Here is a 19,521-nt window from a genome sequence, read left to right on the forward strand (position 1 = left end):
ATATCCCAAATATGACTCGTATTTCCATTGCCTATCCTCCGGACTAGTCCAACCTTCATGATATCGCGTCCCTCTATCAAGCCCCTCCATATCTGGGAGGGATGCCCACCAATAGTGGCTATCAGGAGGTCCCCTTCTGGGAAGTACGGATTATTTATTTCATAACCCTTCACACTGTTTGTACTAGATATCCGAAACTCCTTCCCCTTTTCACTGATCGGGAAGTCATTGAAAACTGTAGATCGGCCTATTTCAGTCGAAGAATCGAAACTTATCAACCCTATATATATGATGGGTACCGAAAGATTGGACGTCATTTCTCAACACCAACATATCTCCCCGAGGAGCGAGATATGAACGTTAGATAGCGGTATCTTTTGATAGAAGCCCACATACCCACTCTTCTATCCCCACCTATCCACATGTAGCATTAGTGGCCTCGCGACCTCCGCTTTCAGGATTCGAGCACTTAGCGAACTAGGGTTTTCCAAAACTCTCCAGGCTTGTCTTGCCAATAGCGCCAAGTTAAAGATTTCAAAGTCGCGGAAGCCCAGCCCCCCCCCCCCCCCATGTACTTTGGCATGCTCATAGAGTCCCATGACACCCAATAAGGTTTCCTCTTGCCTTGTTTACTTCCCCACCAAAAAGCTTTGATCATTGATGTCAATTGTTGACATAAACCCCTCGGAAGCTTGAAACAAGACATTGAGTACACCGGAATAGCTTGTGCTACTGATTTAATAAGCACCTCCTTCCCCGTTGTTGAAAGTAGTTTCTCCATCCACCCTTGTATCTTGTTCCATAGTCTATCTTTGAGGTACTTAAAAGCACCATTCTTTGAACTCCCAACATCAGAAGGCATGCCAAGATATTTTTCATTTAACTGTTCGTTGGGGATTTGCAAGATAGTTTTAATATCAGCTCTTATGGACTCTGGGCATCCCTTACTAAAGAACAGTGAGCACTTATCCTTGTTAATCCGCTGGCTAGATGCTCTAGCATATATCTCCAACAATTGGGAAACCTCCTCAGCTCCCTCAATATTTGCTTTAAAAAACAGCAGGCTGTCATCTGCAAACAACAAATGGTTCACCGGCGGAGCTGATGGAGCCACCTGTATTCCACCCAGATTAGATGACTGAACTCTGGTTTTTAAGAGGCACGAAAGGCCCTCTGCTGCTAGCAAAAAGAGGTAAGGTGATATAGGATCCCCTTGTCGAATTCCACGAGTAGGCTCAAATTCTTCTAACTTCTCCTCATTAAAAAGAACTGAGAACGGGACTGAGGTGACCATACCCATGACAATATTCACCCATCTGCTCGTGAACCCCGGCTTTAGCATGATTTCCTTCAGATAACTCCATTCAACCCTGTCATAGGCCTTCATCATGTCAAGCTTTAGTGCACAATGCCTGTTTTTGTGTGCCTTATTCCGCTTCATGAAATGCAAACATTCATATGCAGCAATTATGTTATCAGTAATAAGACGACCCGGAACAAAGGCTGATTGCTCCTCAGAGATTATGTCTGGCAGCACACTCTTCAGACAGTTAGCAATAACTTTGGATGCTATTTTGTACAAAACATTGCATAAGCTGATGGGACGGAACTGTGTAAGAAGCGTGGGTTTTTTTACCTTGGGTATTAGCACCAGAACCGTGTTGTTGATCTCACGGGCACTTTCCACACCTTCCACAATTCTAAGGACAACTTTAGTCACCTCCTCAGAACAAATATCCCAGTGTTTCTGAAAAAATTGTGCAGGAAAACCATCCGGCCCGGGAGCCTTCTGAGGTGACATTTGAAACAGCGCAGTTTTTACTTCCTCGACTTTATAGGGAGCATTCAGAACATCATTCATTTGGCGTGTCACTTTGCGCGGAACTGCATTGATAACCTCTTGCATATTCTTTGTACCTTCAGAAGTGTATAGAGCTGTGTAGAACGCCTTTGTCATCTCCTTCATCTCCTGTTTATCTTCTGTTTTGCTCCCGTCTGATTTCATCAACGCTTTTATTCTATTTTTCACTCGCCTCAGGTTTGCCCTCATGTGAAAATATTTTGAATTTTGATCGCCAGCTCTGAGCCACTCCAAGCGAGCTCTTTGTTTCCACATTAACTCCTCTCTCCTGTAAAGTTCCAGCAGCTCATTTTTTATCTCCTTCTCACGTTCGGATGGTTCCACCCTACCTGGAGCCGATCTCAAGATATCTAGCTCCCTTTTTAACTTTTTTATTCCTCTCCGAACACTGCCAAAGGTTGTGCGATCCCAGGCCTGCAAAGATCCCGACAGTAGGCTTAGTTTATTCGCTAGTCCCGTCACCGAATCTCCTATGTCAACCTCAGCTGTCGCAGTCCACGATTCTCTCACCACTTCCTGCAACTCTGTGTGCGTCTCCCACATGCATTCATACCTGAAAGTACATGCAATGATTGGGTCATCAGAAGCTGCATGCATGCTAAGAATAATAGGATTGTGATCCGAAGCAACAACATTGATGCGTTCCACTGTAGCCTAGGGAAAAGCACTTCGCCATGCAGCACATGCAAGCGCGCAGTCCAGTCTGACCCTGGTGAAAGAACCTCCTGTTACTTTCTTTTCAAACGTCCAATTAATGCCAGTGTAACCTAAATCAATCAAAGCACAGTCGTCAACAGCTGCCCTGAACAGATCAACCTGGTTTTGGCTTCTCCTTCCAATCCCATCATGTTCTCTCGCATGCAACACTTCATTGAAATCGCCAATGAGAACCCACGGTGCATCAGATTGCCCCACTAGTTCCCTCATTTTATCCCAAGTTTTGTATCGTTCCTGCACCTGTGCCTCTCCATATATGCATGTTAGCCTCCAATGAATAGCCCCTGCATTGTTCACCATTGCATCTATATGATATTTTGAGTAGCCCGAAACATGCAAATTTATTTCATCATTCCAAAACATCCCTATACCTCCATTTCTACCATCACTAGAAACAACATAACTTTTATTGTAGCCTAACTCTCCTTTTAAACTTTCAACACATACCCTATCAATCTGAGTTTCAACTATACAAAGTACGGTCGGGGTAAACTTCTTCGGGAAAGCACGAAGTTCGTGAACTGTCGTGGGATTACCCACACCACGACAGTTCCAACAGAGAAGACTCATTGGGTCCGGTGGCACTCCTCGGAGGAGCCCACCAAAACTGTATTGCCAACAAAATTATCCTCCTCTCCTCCTATCTCCTTGCTGGTCATCACCTCTGTGGTAGCTGATTGCTGGAACAAAACCCCTTTCTTGCCGTCTCCCTTCTTGGGCCTCTTCACTTCCTTCCTTGGAGAAACTTAAACGGGTGGCAGTGGAGGCACACCAGTGGGCTTTCCTCTCACCTCCAGGTCTGAGGATTTCTCACTTACCACTCTTTCCACCCTTGTGGGTTGCACACTTCCTAGGAGCAGACTACTGTCGGTAGACTGCCGTTTGTTGATTCCCACCAGTGCCCCCAGCACATTATTGCCTGGTATCTCATTTATCTCCCTTGGCTCGGCCGTACCCGTATCACCCGGAGCTGGCTCAGAGACCGCCCCACCATCCTGTCTGCGAGGTTCGTTCTGTTGTGCATTGAAACGCCAACTTTGGTTTGGGTTATATTGCTCTCTTCCCCGGCCTCTTCCTCCCGCAGGTCTTGGGCCACCTCGTCCCCTCTGAAAGCCATAGCCACCTCTCCCAGCTTGCCTGAAACGAACACCATCAGCCAGCACAAAATCTCCCCATTCAAACTTTGTTGAATCGTGAACTCCGTCACCGCACTCCTCATGCCAATGTCCACACACACCACAGTTATAGCAGAAGATCGGAAGTTTCTCATACTTGACTTGGTATCTTACCATCTCATCTCCCTTTTTTCCAGTTACGAACCTTCTGATTTTTGCATTTATATCTATCTTCACCCTAACTCTGACAAACTCACCAAAGAAACCTGCCGGTAACTTCAATTGCACTTCCTCCACTTCTCCAATGCGTAATGCCATCCCTCTAACAGCAGGCTCTATCAGGAAGTTGTCAGGCAGCCGATGGATTTGTGCCCACACCGCCAACTTGTCCAGCTTGATACTATCAGGGTTTTTGAACCCATCGTACTCAACCATGATGACCGCTTGATCTCTGAACAGCCAAGGCCCCTCAGCCATAGCTTTGTTCCAGTCCCCTAAACATCCAAACTGGGCAGTAAATAAGTTTTCCTTAATCTTCCTCCAAACAATTGTTTTCGCCGGGTTCCACGCAGCACGCATGTCCCCATACAGAGCATTAGGGCTGAAAGTTCTTGTAGTATGAACTCTGGCTATTGCCAGCCACTTCGCCGGCTCTCTCAGATCCGGCAATTCCTCTTCCCACACAAAAGCGTCATCCTCTTCCTCTTGCAGATTCAGCCTTGCAAGAAGTTCCTCCGTCGTCTCCTTCCCCTGCCTTCCCTGAGTACTTGTTTCCGCCGCCATCAGAGATCCAATCTGGCTCCTCGTCCAAACCCTAGATCAGACTGCCTCGCGCAGGTAACCGGGCAGGGTCGCAAAGGCTTCCCCTTGATCAGCCCCGAGCCCGAGAAGAAACCCGGCAAGAGAACCCCCGTGGGGAGGAAGAACAGCCGGCTGCCAGCACCGGAGTATTTCGAAACCCTAGGTCGCCGCCTTAGGGGAGTATCATACGAGAGCTCCACTTATGACGCCTTTTGTTCTAAACCACTTATTGTCACGGCCGGCCCGTCATGCATGGACCATCATCTTCTGGCAGGGGGGAGATCGGGGCCTGCCCCCTTTGGTTGGAGCTGAGCTGATCATCGTCTGCTCCTTTGGTTGCAAGCAAAGAGCTCGATCGAGGCAGCAGGGGCAAAGGAACCGCCGGGGTGGTTAGTTGCCATCTCGCCGGCAATCATTGGGACCCGGAAAGCCCAGCACCAAAAATTATTCTCATCACTACTAGTAGATGGGATTGACTGGAGTGAATGAATGAGAAGTTTATCACGCAAGCAAGCCAATGCTGCGTCCGTCGAGAACAGAGTAGGCAGTACATAGCTAGCAAGACTTTACATAGAAAAACGGCCCTGATCGGCAGTTTTCTTGGAGTTGATGCCGGCTTAGGGTTATTCCTTAGCACCCCTCCTACTAACCTTGCGTGATTAATTTAGAGGGGTGGGTCCATTATACTACGTGTTCGCATGTACGTGCTTCCAATATAAGTATGGGGGTTCAAACTCGGGGAACGGATCTGGCCGCCATCATGATTCATTCTATCAGCGCCGGGGAAGCCGTTGCCACTATTTGTTTATCAGAGGCGTCTGTGTAAATAAACTACTCGTAACGTTTGCATCTCTTCTTCGTCGCTGAAAACTTGGCTTCGGTCCCCATCCCTGCTTGGTCAAGCCCTGGTTTCTCTCCCCTTTGCCGGCAAAACCCCTGATCCCTTTGTTGCGACCCAGCTGTTGTTGTGAGTGCCGCTGATGCATGCTCAAATTCAGACAGTTCAGTGGACTTTCTTGCGCCCTCCTGGAATTCACCATCTTTCATTTCGTCGCCTTCTTTGTTTGAACAAAAAAAAACTACTTCGTCGCATGTTTAACTAGACGAGACCCTATCGAATCTGGATGGACTTTACGTGCAACGGCACGAAGGCTAGCATGAATAATCATCAACCTCACTATCCCTTTCCGTCAGTAGATATATAAATTGGAGTTCCATCGCGAGTTCGTGGTTTCTAGCACCGCCACAACAGGCCAGGCACGCAGTGCATCCGAACGATATTAAAATGGCTCGTTGATCTGTTGCGCCCCTACCCTTATGTAGGGAATTAGGGTTTAGCAGTAGAGTACTTTTGCTAGGACAAGACTACCACCACAGGCTCTCTTTTGTTTTTTTAGAAAAGGTGATAGTAGTAGGAGTAGTACTTAGAGCATCTCCAACGGCCGCACAAAAATTCCGCGCCCAATAAACGTTATAGCGCGCCACTGTAGCACTTTTAATGCGTCGGGACCAACTTTGCTTTAGCAGGCGCTCAACAACGCGCGCCCAAAAAGCAGACAGTGCAAATTGTGAAGCGCGCGCAATCCGGCGCCCCAAATATGCTGCGCGCGATAGCGTTTTTCAGCGCGCACCCAAAAACTTTTAGCGCTACAGCTTCTGCTGGAGCTGTCCGGCGCCAAAAAAACAAACTTTTAGTGTGCGGAGCTTTTTTTGGGCGCCTGTTGGAGATGCTCTTAGTCTTACACTTAGCAGCTGCAATCCTAGGCTAGCTGCACTTTCTCAGGGCTAGCCGCTAGGCAACGTCTCCCTCTTGCTCTGCGGAACAGCTAAAGCCAAGCTAAATCATGCAAGGGAAAGAAAAATTCTACTAGCACCAGTTACGTCTTGATCCTACAGTACATGCTGCATGTACGTAGGTGAAGGAAATATGCCCTAGAGGCAATAATAAAGTATTATATATTTCCTTATATCATGATAAATGTTTATTATTCATGCTAGAATTGTATTAACCGGAAACATAATACATGTGTGAATACATAGACAAACAGTGTGTCACTAGTATGCCTCTACTTGACTAGCTCGTTAATCAAAGATGGTTATGTTTCCTAGCCATAGACATGAGTTGTCATTTGATTAACGGGATCACCTCATTAGGAGAATGGCGTGATTGACCTGACCCATTCCGTTAGCTTAGCACCCGATCGTTTAGTATGTTGCTATTGCTTTCTTCATGACTTATACATGTTCCTATGACTATGAGATTATGCAACTCCCGTTTACCGGAGGAACACTTTGTGTGCTACCAAACGTCACAACGTAAATGGGTGATTATAAAGGTGCTCTACAGGTGTCTCCAAAGGTACTTGTTGGGTTGGCGTATTTCGAGATTAGGATTTGTCACTCCGATTGTCGGATAGGTATCTCTGGGCCGACTCGGTAATGCACATCACTATAAGCCTTGCAAGCATTGTGACTAATGAGTTAGTTGCGGGATGATGTATTACGGAACGAGTAAAGAGACTTGCCGGTAACGAGATTGAACTAGGTATCGAGATACCGACGATCGAATCTCGGGCAAGTAACATACCGATGACAAAGGGAACAACGTATGTTGTTATGCGGTCTGACCGATAAAGATCTTCGTAGAATATGTGGGAACCAATATGAGCATCCAGGTTCCGCTATTGGTTATTGACCGGAGAGGTGTCTCGGTCATGTCTACATAGTTCTCGAACCCATAGGGTCCGCACGCTTAACGTTACGATGACAGTTTTATTATGAGTTTATGTATGTTGATGTACCGAAGGAGTTCGGAGTCCTGAATGAGATCAGGGACATGACGAGGAGTTTCGAAATGGCCGAGACGTAAAGATCGATATATTGGACGACTATATTCGGACTTCGGAAAGGTTCCGAGTGATTTGGGTATTTTTCGGAGTACCAGAGAGTTACGGGAATTCGTATTGGGCCTTAATGGGCCATACGGGAAAGGAGAGAAAGACCCCAAAGGGTGGCCGCACCCCTCCCCATGGGCTAGTCCGAATTGGACTAGGGAGGGGGGTGCCCCCTTCCTTCTTTCTCCTTCCCCCTTCCCTTCTCCTAATAGGACTCCCCCCTTGGGCGCGCCACCTCCCCTTGGCCGGCCCTCTCCCCATTGCTCCTTTATATACGGGGGCAGGAGGGCACCCCATGGACACACACTTGATATACGATATTTTAGCCGTGTGCGGTGCCCCCCTCCACCATATTACACCTCGATAATACCGTAGCGGAGCTTAGGCGAAGCCCTACGTCGGTGGAACATCAACATCGTGACCACGCCGTCGTGCTGACGAAACTCTCCCTCAACACTCGGCTGGATCGGAGTTCGAGGGACGTCATCGAGCTGAACGTGTGCTGAACTCGGAGGTGCCGTGCGTTCGGTACTTGATCGGTCGGATCGTGAAGACGTACGACTACATCAACCGCGTTGTGTTAACGCTTCCGCTTTCGGTCTACGAGGGACGTAGACAACACTCTCCCCTCTCGTTGCTATGCATCACCATGATCTTGCGTGTGCGTAGAATTTTTTTTTAAATTAGTATGTTCGCCAACAATAGGAGCATAGTAAAAGCCCATGTACAGTTACAATTACTATGAAGTGCGTACTCTTGTACCACAAACATGACAAGGGGACCAGGTAGAGTAGCCAGCTAGGCAACGTACGCTGACGCGGGCCCGCATGGCAGCGGACTGGACGCAACAGTAGACACAGCTGGTCAAGGCACAGTAGATTCTCTCAGCACCGGGCTGGGCGACTGCTGAACTTGCGTGCATGGCCCTCTGCATGCATGCAGGCGCAGAGAGGGGGAGGGTACGCATACACTGATACGCACTACGCGGCGCGGTCCTTTTGGGCCTGAAATCAAGCCAGCAATCTAAAATGGGGCCTTGGATGGTACCCCAATCCGAGCTTGCCAAATTGATTTGACTCCACCAACCATCCCCCCCCCGCCCTGTCCCGTCACTGTGGCACGCTCACGCTTGTCCCGGAAGCGTGAGGCACCCGAGATCGCAGACGGGGTTTCACTGCGGCTGCCCCACCTCCCGCTGCTGGTTGTTTTACTTCTTTTCCGGGTAAAAAATGCGTGGCATGGCATGAAGTCTTGGTGAAGATCGGCTTTTTGGTGGCTGATGGATGGATGGATGGATGGATGCCCGCAGCAGTGGCTCTTGACGTCTGCGTGCATGGCTAGTTGGAGAAGAGAGGAGGAATGGCAGGGAAAAGGAGGTCTCTTAGCATCCACGAGAAAACGAGCATGGCCGCACATGAACAGAGCAGTGCGCAGTGGCGCTCCGTCCGAAACGCAAGTCGCGGCAGGCCGGCGATCAGCCTCATCGCAGCTGGGAGATGCTCCGTCTCCGTCTCCTCTTGAACGCCTCGCGGTCCGTGCAGGTTTTTCGCGGCGATCACGCCGCCGGCGCTCTCGATCGGCGCCTCCTCTCTCCCTGACCGCGCCTGTGTAAATGCATGCCTTCCGTGTCACTGTGCCTCTGCAGTCTGTCTCGTGGGGCCGGGATTAACAGGGTCGTTTGTCGTGCTTGTCCGTCAATCCATGGCGTGTGTGCGTGCGCGCCTCATTGTCGTCGATTTGGCATGTTCCACGCCCGTTTCCTCAATCAGAGGCATCTTTGGAGGGATCCTCCTCTTTAACATCGTTTTGGGCTTTTGGCCACAATTTTTGACTGATCTGACTAGGGCGTACGTGATGGATACTGAAAAGAAATAGACATCGGTGTGGGTGTGGCCTCACCAGTCACCAAACTCGTCGAGTCTCCGAGCAGTCTGCGGCGATAATTCGGCGGATCTAGGAGTATATAGGTTGTTGAGTAAGAGTATATCCAGCCGGATTTGGCAAATCCGATCCCTCAAACGCCCGCGGACGCGTCCGCAGACGGTGACCGGTCACCTCTCAAAAAACGTATTCCACATCCGCATACTTTAAATTAGAAACCTCAAATCCATATTATTACATGCAACGTGAAACCTAATCTAGGCAGAGCTCGTCCGGTTCCACTCCCCGCTCGCTCGGCTCCGCCCTGGCCATGTCCGGCGGCCGGCTGCGCTCCTCGGAGTGTTGGGGCGGTCACCGACAAGGTAAGGTAGGGCATGGGACACGAGCTGGCTCACAGGACTCAAGGCCCCGCCGTCTCCCATGCCCTACTCTTTCTCGTCGGAGACCGGAACCCGAACAATGTCGGTGGACGTCAGATCGATGATGGATCCATCTGGGGACGAGCCGCCGATGTCTAGCACGATGCGGTTGCGGCGCCTGGACTGATGCGCCATATGGGACGCCGGAGAATGTGACTCCGCCTCGCCGACATCCACCGCCGCGAGGGCTGCCGCCGCCTTCCTTGCCCGGTGCCTTGCATGGCGGGCACGCCGTGCCATGGCCTCGTCGTTTGAAGCCCATGGTGTGTCCCGATTTTCGACGCGCCACCAGAGGGGTTGCGCGTCCACCAGCGCGTTCGGACGCTAGACGGACCGCACGGCCTCCGGCGAGGCAGCTATGGCCGGCCTAGCGCCGGATCCATGACCCATTTGGGCCGACGCAATGGATTCCCGATGGATGGAGTCCGAGTGCAGCCGTCCACGGGCCTCTTCCCGGGCGCAGCGGAGCGCAAGCTGGACGGCCATTCCTCGTCGGGGCCGCGCGGGATGAGCTCGGGGTCGACGGATCTGGAGGTGAAGGATTCGGATCCGCTGCCCGCCATGCCGAAGAGGACCGAAATGAGCCGGAGACGAGGTTGGGTAGCAGAGGGAAGGGAAGTGAAGTGGCTAGGGTTTGGTTCGGCTAGCGGATGGGGAGGATTTTATGTGAGGTCGGGTGGACCAGCGTGGGCCGGGTGCGAGCCTGGGTAGCGGAGGGGAGGGAAGTGAAATGGCTAGGGTTTGGTCCCGCTAGCGGATGGGGAGGATTTTATGTGAGGTCGGGTGGACCAGCATGGGCCGGGTCCGACGTGACGGGTGTGCGCGGATGCCCGGGCATCCCTATATCCGCCCCATATTTGTGCTGGATATGAGACGTTTGAGGGCCGTTTGAGAGGTCCGCTTGGGTTAAAAAATCATGACCGGACAGTGACCGGTCGGTGACCCGCTCGGACGTTTGAGACGGGTTTAAGGGGTACGATATCGTAGATGCTTTAATACGTGAGCGCCATAAAATGGAGCTGAATTTATTGGGTATATCGAGACAGTCGACCAGAAAAAAGGATGCGTGGGACGTGGTGTCCACTGTACCCGCAGGCAGGCAGAATCGACACCGCAACCTCCGTTCCCTGGCTTGTCGATCCGTCATAAATCACATCATCGCAATACCAAACCCGTGCTACGCTGTCTGACGCGTATACGTGGCGATAGAACACACTGTTTGATGTGATCCTCTCATGTTTTGGGACGATAGCAATCGTGGCTAATGGGCTCTGGATTTGCTAGTCATGACTCATGAGCATTTATTTCAGGCAGTAGGGAAAATGGGAAGGAAAGATTTGTCTTTCATGCCTCATGCCCATGCCCACATTTCTCCTACGGGAAAAAGAAAATGATTCATCTTTTGTGCACCCGTTTCTTCGTATATACATGGAAAAAGGAAGTCTTCTATGACAGACAGCGGTAGTTTCAGACTGTCTTCGATCGAGGACGGGGCGTCGACCCGTTGGCTGGGCAGCTGAGGTTGCTGCCAGCCCACCCGAGTTCGAGTCCCGGCACGGACGCGCGGTGCTCACGGAGTTTTTCCTATAAAGAAAAGCCAACGAGGGTTAGCCCTTGAGTTGGTCTCTTTTTTTCCAGACTGTCTTCGATCACAGTAATCCAGATTCCGAAGTTTGTATTGTTCTTAGGGCCTGTTCTCAACCCCTCCAGCTTCACAAAACCTCACATATCCAGCTTCTCAAAGTAGCTTCTCGCTCCACCTGGCGAATCCCATACGTTTCGCACCGAGGGAAGCTCCTCCTATCGCCAGATTCGGTTGGCAGCCCAGCCGCACAGAGAGTTGGCCTGTTCAACGCCACTTTCGGCCCGCTGGAACCAGCCCAGTTCAGGATGCTGATCCTGGCTCATGCGAGGTCGCTCTCGCATCAATGGCGCCACCGTGTTGGGTTTGGGAGAGCTCACTGCTCCTGGCTGGTGGCGAGGAAACTACACCGAAGGAACGGGATTCGACGGGAAGAGCCTGGGATGGCCCGATCTGCAGGCGGAGAGATCGCCGGGCGGCGACGGGGGGAGTTGGGCGTGCCGGCGGATCGGCGGCGCTGCACCGCGGTAGGGTTAGGACAGGGAAAACTATCAAGGGAGATGGGCGCACGTAGCGATTCGGGCGAGATCTAGGTGAGCTAATTTTTTTTTATTAATTTGCACAAATATTACGCTCAAAAAATAATTTTCAAAAATAATACACCATCGGCCCGCTGCTGGCCGACTGGGCCTAGTCTGCCCACCGCTGGCCGAGTGGGCGTAGTCGGCCAGTCGTAGGCCGACAGCTAGCCCGCCTGCCACGTGTCGGCCGCTCATTGGGCCTGCCACGTCGCGAGGGGGAGAGAGGGAGCTGTCGGCGCGGGCTGGTCACGGGGCGCCCCTGTCAGCCTGCTGCGGACCGATCGGCCTGCTGCTGGCCGACAGGGTGCGGCCCCACGTCGCGCGGCTGGCACGGCTCCCTCCGGCTGCTTTCCTCCTTTCTTTCTCCTCTCTTCCAGGCAAGCTTCTCTGTTCTTCTTTTGTTCTTTCTTTCTCCTTTGTGTACACAAAAATGCCCCCAATTTCTACACCTAAATGAGCCAGCTTTTTTGAGGATTTGGCACCGTGAATGGATTAAACTTAGTTAGGGCAGCCAAAAGAGGCCACGATCTACTGATGGGGTAGCTCGTGGTGGTCGTGGTGAGAATTTTGGTGGAGTTATTTTCCATCTCATTGGTGGAGGTTGTTGCGGCGGTGGAGGTGGAGGTGGTGGTGGTGAAGTTGGGGCAGTGTGGTGGAGGTGGTGGAGGTGGTGGAGGTGAAGCTCCGGCAGTTTGGTGGCCGCCTTTCATCGTTCTTCGTTCGCACGCATGCTTCAAGGGTATATTTCAACAAACATTTTATTTTTCTTAGGTGCTCCGGTAGTATTTGTTAATATGTTTCGATGTGAAATAAATTAGGTCTGCACATATTTCAATCATGAGATACGAAACATGGATGATAAAAGGATTTCCATCTGATGGAAATGAAAGCTAGGACTTGTATATGATACAGTCCAAAGTAATTTGTCGATCCAGATGATGCTAGTAGGTATGCAAACTTCAGAGTTCCAGCAATGGACAGAAGAGAGCAAAATGGAGTTGGAATCTTCGTGTTTTGATGAAATGGTCAAAGGGGTTTTGACTTCATCAATGGGTAACGAAGATGCTTGTAATTCAAGAAAGTAAGTGGGAGCGTAATAATATTTCTAAAAACCTTATGTGCTTGGCACATTGGTAATTGGAAATAAAGTTCTTGACACAAATTAGGACTTCATTTGAAAATAGTTTTTCGATGAAGTGCTTAGGCTAAATAGCCTCAATATTAGCCATGATGATCTATGGAGATAGATTTACCTAATGGGGCTAAGCAATGAATACATATTGACAAGTTGCTAAAACCTTTTAGCATTTAAAACGCCAAGGAGTGATTCTTGCCAAAGTCACATGGAAAGAGTTTTTGCAAGACTCGATGTCCCAAAACACTGATGAGTAAAATACATGATGCAGATTCCACACACTTTTGTGTTTGGATTAATCATGTATTCCATGGTATGTAAAACAACCAGATATGTCCAATACTCCCAAGGTGTTGCGAGTATGGATACCAAAGTGATCAAATTACTGATCATGGGACAACAGTGAAAGATGTCACAGAGTACTAGAGTAAGTACTGATGACATGGTTTTCTCGCAAGCAGAGATCATGAAGAGTTCGTTGTAAAATGTTACATCGATAGAGTCTTCATCTTTTCTCCATGTGATTTTCGATTTAAATTAAGGGTTTTGTGTAACACACAATGTGGTGGCACAGTTAGTTGGAATTTGTTCAAACTAGTTACTATGGCGAATTCTATAACAAGGGCTAAGTATGTTGACGCTTTAGAAGCGACAAAGAAGATGTTGAATCATATAGTTCATTCATGAACTTAGTATAGTTTCAAGATGACTTTTGACAATGGGACACTACTACAGGTAGTTGCTCCATAACTCAGTCTGAGGAATCCAGGTTCGACCAGTGATTCACATACATACAAAGCCAAGTCCACACAAAATATGAATTTTGTGAAAACGTGAAAATGCGAGGACATGCAAAGATACACACGGAACTGAAGTCGTCAGATCCGTTGGACATCAGGCTATACCACAAGCGAAGCATATTTACACCGGTGTGCCACAGGTGTGAAGTGCATTAGCATAAGCTAGATTATTGACTCTAGTGCAAGTGGGAGTCTGTATGAGATATGCCCTAGAGGCAATAATAAATGATATTATTTATCTCCGAGTTCATAATTATGTTTATGTTCCATGCTATAACTGCAATGATTCTCGAGTCTGCAATATCCACGAGGCTCGGAGGAAGACTCAAATGCACGTGTGGAATAATAAACGGTAAGAAGTATTCCTAGTCTGGCCTCTAAGACTAGCTCAAGTGTTGCATGATGATTCTATTTTCCTGGTCATGGGCATGTCTATGCCAGCAACTTTGAGGGCACAATGTTAAGAGAACATTTGTGTTGAATCGACCCGGATTGATGTTATGCTATGAGATTCATTCGTCACAAGTTTATTGGTACATAACACAGAGATGGTTAACGTTTGCATGATTCCTTAGACCATGAGAGTATCGAGTTTCTTCATGCTTGCTTCATGAACTTTGGGGTTTGTTAAACGTCATCCGTAAATGGGTTGCTATTACGGCGGCTTACGGGTTCATGGAAAAGTGTGTCAAGTAACTTGATAGCTCAAGATTGGGATTTGCTCCTCCGACGATGGGGAGATATCTCTGGGCCCTCTCGGTGTTACGGTATCCATCATCGTCTGGCCAGACACTTTGTGATTTGATCACGGGGATGCCGGAACACGATAACGAGAAAAGAGAACAATACCGGTAACGAGGTAACTAGCATAGTGGACAAGTTGTTGATCCACGGGAATGCCAACATGTCTCACCTCGGGTATTTGTAACATATCGCGAAGCAACAAGAATAGCACACGGCAACTGGAGGTTCACTCGAATATTTATTCGTGTGGGTATAGGGGTCAATATGGGTGTCCACGGCTCCGATGTTGATCATTGATCGGAAGGGGTTCCGGGTCATGTCTATACTTCACCGAACCTATAGGGTCACACGCTTAAGGGTCATCTATCTGCTGAATACTAGACAGGGAGTCTGAGAGAAAATCACCGAAAAAGTTTCGGACAGCGAAATCGTACCGCAGAGAGAGGTCATCGGATAAGTTTCGATGATACCGAAAAGTTGTTTCGGGATACACCATTAAGTCAAATTGGTTTCGGCACATGCCTGATAATTCTTGGAGGATGCCAGAATCATTCTGGAAGCTTTTTGGAATTTTCTGAGATAAAAACCGGAAATGTTCCGGAGCTGCCGGAGCCACTTCAGATGCGTTTCGCAGATGAAAATCACTAAAACCGGAATTGTTTCGGAACGCGTTGAAAATCATTTTAGTGGGTACTGGAAATGTTCTTAGCCCACATAAATATTTTCAGTTCGATCAGACGCTGAAAAATGTCGTCGTGAATAGTGAAAATCAGCTTTATGGTTACTTTATGGAAAGCCACCTTTTGGGGCTTTGCTCCAAAAGATCTTGGGGATGACATGGATGGATAGGAGCCATTTTTTGGGCCCCTCATGGGGGTGTGGCCGGCCACATGGGGTATCCCCCCTTGGGGTCCCTCTTGTTCCTTGGTTTCACTCCTAGGTCCTTGTGGAAGGACTTCATTCATGTGCATTTTGGGTTTTTTGTGAAACTACCCTACCCCCTTGGGATTTCCTATAAATAGAGGTGGAGGGGCAGCCCTCCACACTCATCCCTTGCTCTCATACACATGCCATGCATTATCTGGCTTCTTCTCTCCCTCCCACGAAAAGAGTTTCGTAGAGCCGTAAGGCTGTCTGGGTTCCGGCAGGAACTAGTTCTGGACGGCGAAGCCCTGCCGGATAGATGACACCGTATGTGTGCAACTCTGTAGAGAGATCGTAGTTTCGGTCTTAGTTCGTGAGTGCCTCCCGAAGGGCTGTCCGTGTGACCGTCCGAGTTTCGAAGGTCCTCCCGAAGGGCTGTCCGAGTGACCGTTCGAGTTTCGAAGGTCCTCCCGAAGGGCTGTCCGCGACACCGTCCGGGGGGCTGTTCGACCGCCTCCCGGAGGGCTGTCTGAGGAGCAGATGAGGGTATACATCCTCGCGGTTGGGAGGTTGTAAATCCTAGCTGCGGGGATCTGCACCGCCGATCGTCATCGACTCTACTTCCCGCTGCGCTACGAGTCGGTAACGAAAAAGATCAAACCATGTATGCAGTCTCCATAGTGGTCATGGGCTGGTGCGTAGGTCAGAATTTTTTTGTTTTCTGTCGCGTTCCCCTTCAAGATTGTCATCATCGTCATCCTCCATCGATGCAGAACTCTTGCCCTTCGACGATGAAGAACTCTTGCCCTTCGACGATGAGGAACTCTTGCCCTTCGACGATGCAGAACTATTGCCCTTCGACGATGCAGAACTCTTGCCCTTCGACGATGAAGAACTCTTGCCCTTTGACGATGCAAAACCCGGAAGCGGCGGCATGAAGATATCATCTTCATCTTCGCTGTCGGCACTCCATAAATAAGTATGTTTTGCTCCGATGTAGGTACCTTCCACGCTTTAGGTATCTTCCATGCAACCTCAGAAGTTCTTTCCGTATCTCCTCAAAGGTCCTGGAAGGCCACCCGCACCGACTTAATGCGTGAGCCAACTCATTCAGCAGGGTGTCACTACTGATGAGTTCTTCCCACGGAACTAATATGTTGTCAACCCTGAAATCAGCGGCTAAACGCAACAGACATTCAGACATACGACTGTGAAAACTACGATCAAAAGGATATCCGGACATCTTGGCGGGACTACGAGACTACGCTAGAATGCTTACCAACGTTAGTGCTGAGGGGGTTTTATAGGTTGAGAACACAAAGGAAGGCGGGAACTCGGTAGCGGGAACATATGGCGGGAAATACTAGCGGGAACTAGAGAGCGGGAAAAATATGGCGGGAATTACAGAGCGGGAACGAGCAAAGCGGGAAAATTTGGCGGGAACGAGCAAAGCGGGGAAATATGGCGGGAATGAGCAAAGCGGGAAAATATGACGGGAATGAGCAAAGCGGGAAAATTTGGCGGGAAGTGGCGGCCCGTGACATAAGCGGGGATCGTACGGGGGCAAAAATGGTGGCATGCACCAGTCGGCCCACAGCCGGCCAATTAGCACCTATCGGCCTACAGATGGCTGATTGGAGCCAGTCGGCCCACAGCTGGCCGACAGGAGCTGAACTGGTGGCCGAGCAGGCCAATCGGCCAGCAGCAAGCCGATAGGGCTTCAGTCGGCCTGCTGTGGGCCGACTAGGCCCAGTCGGCCAGCAGCCGGCCGACGGTGTATTACTTTTGAAAATTATATGTCGGGCGTAATATTTGTGCAAATTAATAAAAAATGTATTATTTAAAAAAAATTAGCTAGGTGAGGAGGGTACCGATTCGGTGGGGACGGCTGAACCGTTTTCTTGGCGGTGGCACTCGGCCGTAAATATGGGCAATTCCTCATTCTTGTTTTCCTGAAGCTGGGCTTTTGTGCTTCGCGTTTTTACACTGAAGTCTGTCTTAGCTCCTCGAATCTAGCTTCTAGTAGCTCAGGCCTTTGGCTCAGCTTGAAACGAGGAATTTGTGAAGTGAGGAGCTGAAAAGATTCAGAACAAACCCTTAATGAGCTAATAAAAAGATAACATCCCTCCGAGAGGTGTTTAGAATTAGTTCAGCTAAATGAGCTTGCTTCCACTCGCTGCCTCGTTGGTGTGTCAGGGTCTCATCTCATGGACGGATCGAAATCGCCAGAGCGCGATACAGATATACTTCCTCCGTTCCTAAATATTTGTCTTTTTAGAGATTTCAAATGGACTAACACATACGGATGTATATAGACATATTTTAGAATGTAGATTCATTCATTTTGCTCCGTATGTAGTCACTTGTTGAAATCTTTAGAAAGACAAATATTTAGGAACGGAGGGAGTACTTAACAAAGCCACGCATTACTTTATTGATGTTCTCGCTGCGAAGCGACACCCAACTTTGCCAGGCACGCAAAGGCTAATTAATTCCTCTGGCATGCTTTGGAGGCTCCGGAGACCAGCAAAAGAAGGCGAATTTTGTATGAGGGATGTCGCCGCCTGCCCCGTCGAACACCTGTCATGCATCTCGTCTCGCGGCATCTTTCTTTGACAAAAGGAAACCAAAAACACAGTGCTCGCCAATTCGTTTACAGCTCCGCGTTTGAATCATCCCCAGATCTGGAGCCTTTCGCGTGTGCGTAGGGTGTGTGCTGGCAATGTCTTGTCCCAACCCTCCTCTTATCTTTTAGGAGTATTAGATTATTAAATTAAATAAACAAGCACCGATCCAGTTCGAAGCAAAGCATGCATGCATGCAGTGCAACTCATTACTGAAAGCCTGAAACCAGGACTGTTTGTGCTGCGCTGCATCAGCAGACAGCAGCTGTGGGTGCAGGCTGCCAAATGATTATGATTTCTGAACAAACAAACGCAAACAAACGGAGGGATCAATGGACGAATGAATGAGGCGTGAACTGAGGCTGATTAGTGTCAGGCAACGATTTTATTACGGAGGTCCGTAGACTAGACGTAGTATACTACTTACCGAACGGCTGTCAGTTAAAACGATGCTCTGTAGTCTGTACGGAACCCGCCGTGTAAAACAAACAAAAGACGAACCTGCTGCTGCTGTGCCATGGTTTACTTATTTCTGAACTCTCCACTTGTCAATGATTGCCTCGGGTTCCGCTTGAGGCGATCTTGATCAGCTGCAGCGGCGTATAGACAAGACGGCGAATTGGGAGGCGACCAGTGGCGCGCGGGCTGATTAGTCTAGTGGTTTTGTTATCTCTGCGCCATGTGGGATTATCCTCCGTGACAGGCCTGGAGCAACCCCGGCCCGAGAAAACATATTCAGGCGCAGGCGCGGCGCCCGGTCAAGATCTAATCTAACCACCGCCAGCGATCGATCGTCGTTCGATGGCATCTCCGAGTCGGAGCCTCATCATCGGCGGACGCCTCCCGTCAGACCGTATCATATTATATCATATCATATCATTAGCGATCGACTGCCATGGAGGAATTTGTTTTAAAATCTTGGTTACTACTTGCAGAAATAAATGTTTTCCGACAACAGCGGGTGCTGGATCCAATCCTGCCTCGTCCACTCAGACTCAGCTCATCATCTTACGCGCGCGCAGTACAACTCATCACACGGTGTCAGACTAGAACGATGGCTTTGTTGTGCTAACCTTTTTCTAACGGAGCAGCTTTACTTGATTAGTAAGTAGTTGGTGAAAGGTGCAGCACTTACGCACGCACCGGCGATCCACTGGCGGTGGATCGACGTGGAGAAAAGAAAGCTGCCTGCTCGATCGATCGCCTTTTACCGGTGTCTTTCCACTGTTAGGAAGACAGACATCTCGGTAACATAACATGGGCTCCAATCATTGAGGTAACATATCAGGGGTGGGTGATTAGAAAGAAAGTGGGCACTGCTGATACTGTGTAATTATTGGTTAGTAGTAACAACCTCAGCGCATGACGGCATGAGAGAGAGTGGTGGTAGGTGCGTGGGGTTAAATAGGGGAGTATCTGTCGCAGTACATGCCCTGTCTGACGGCTAGGGTGGCAGAGGCATAGGTAGAGGCAAGTGACAATGGACAAGGATATTATTGGGAC

The sequence above is a fragment of the Aegilops tauschii genome, chromosome 3, assembly GCF_002575655.3.
Source record: "Aegilops tauschii subsp. strangulata cultivar AL8/78 chromosome 3, Aet v6.0, whole genome shotgun sequence".
Lineage (NCBI taxonomy): Eukaryota > Viridiplantae > Streptophyta > Magnoliopsida > Poales > Poaceae > Aegilops > Aegilops tauschii.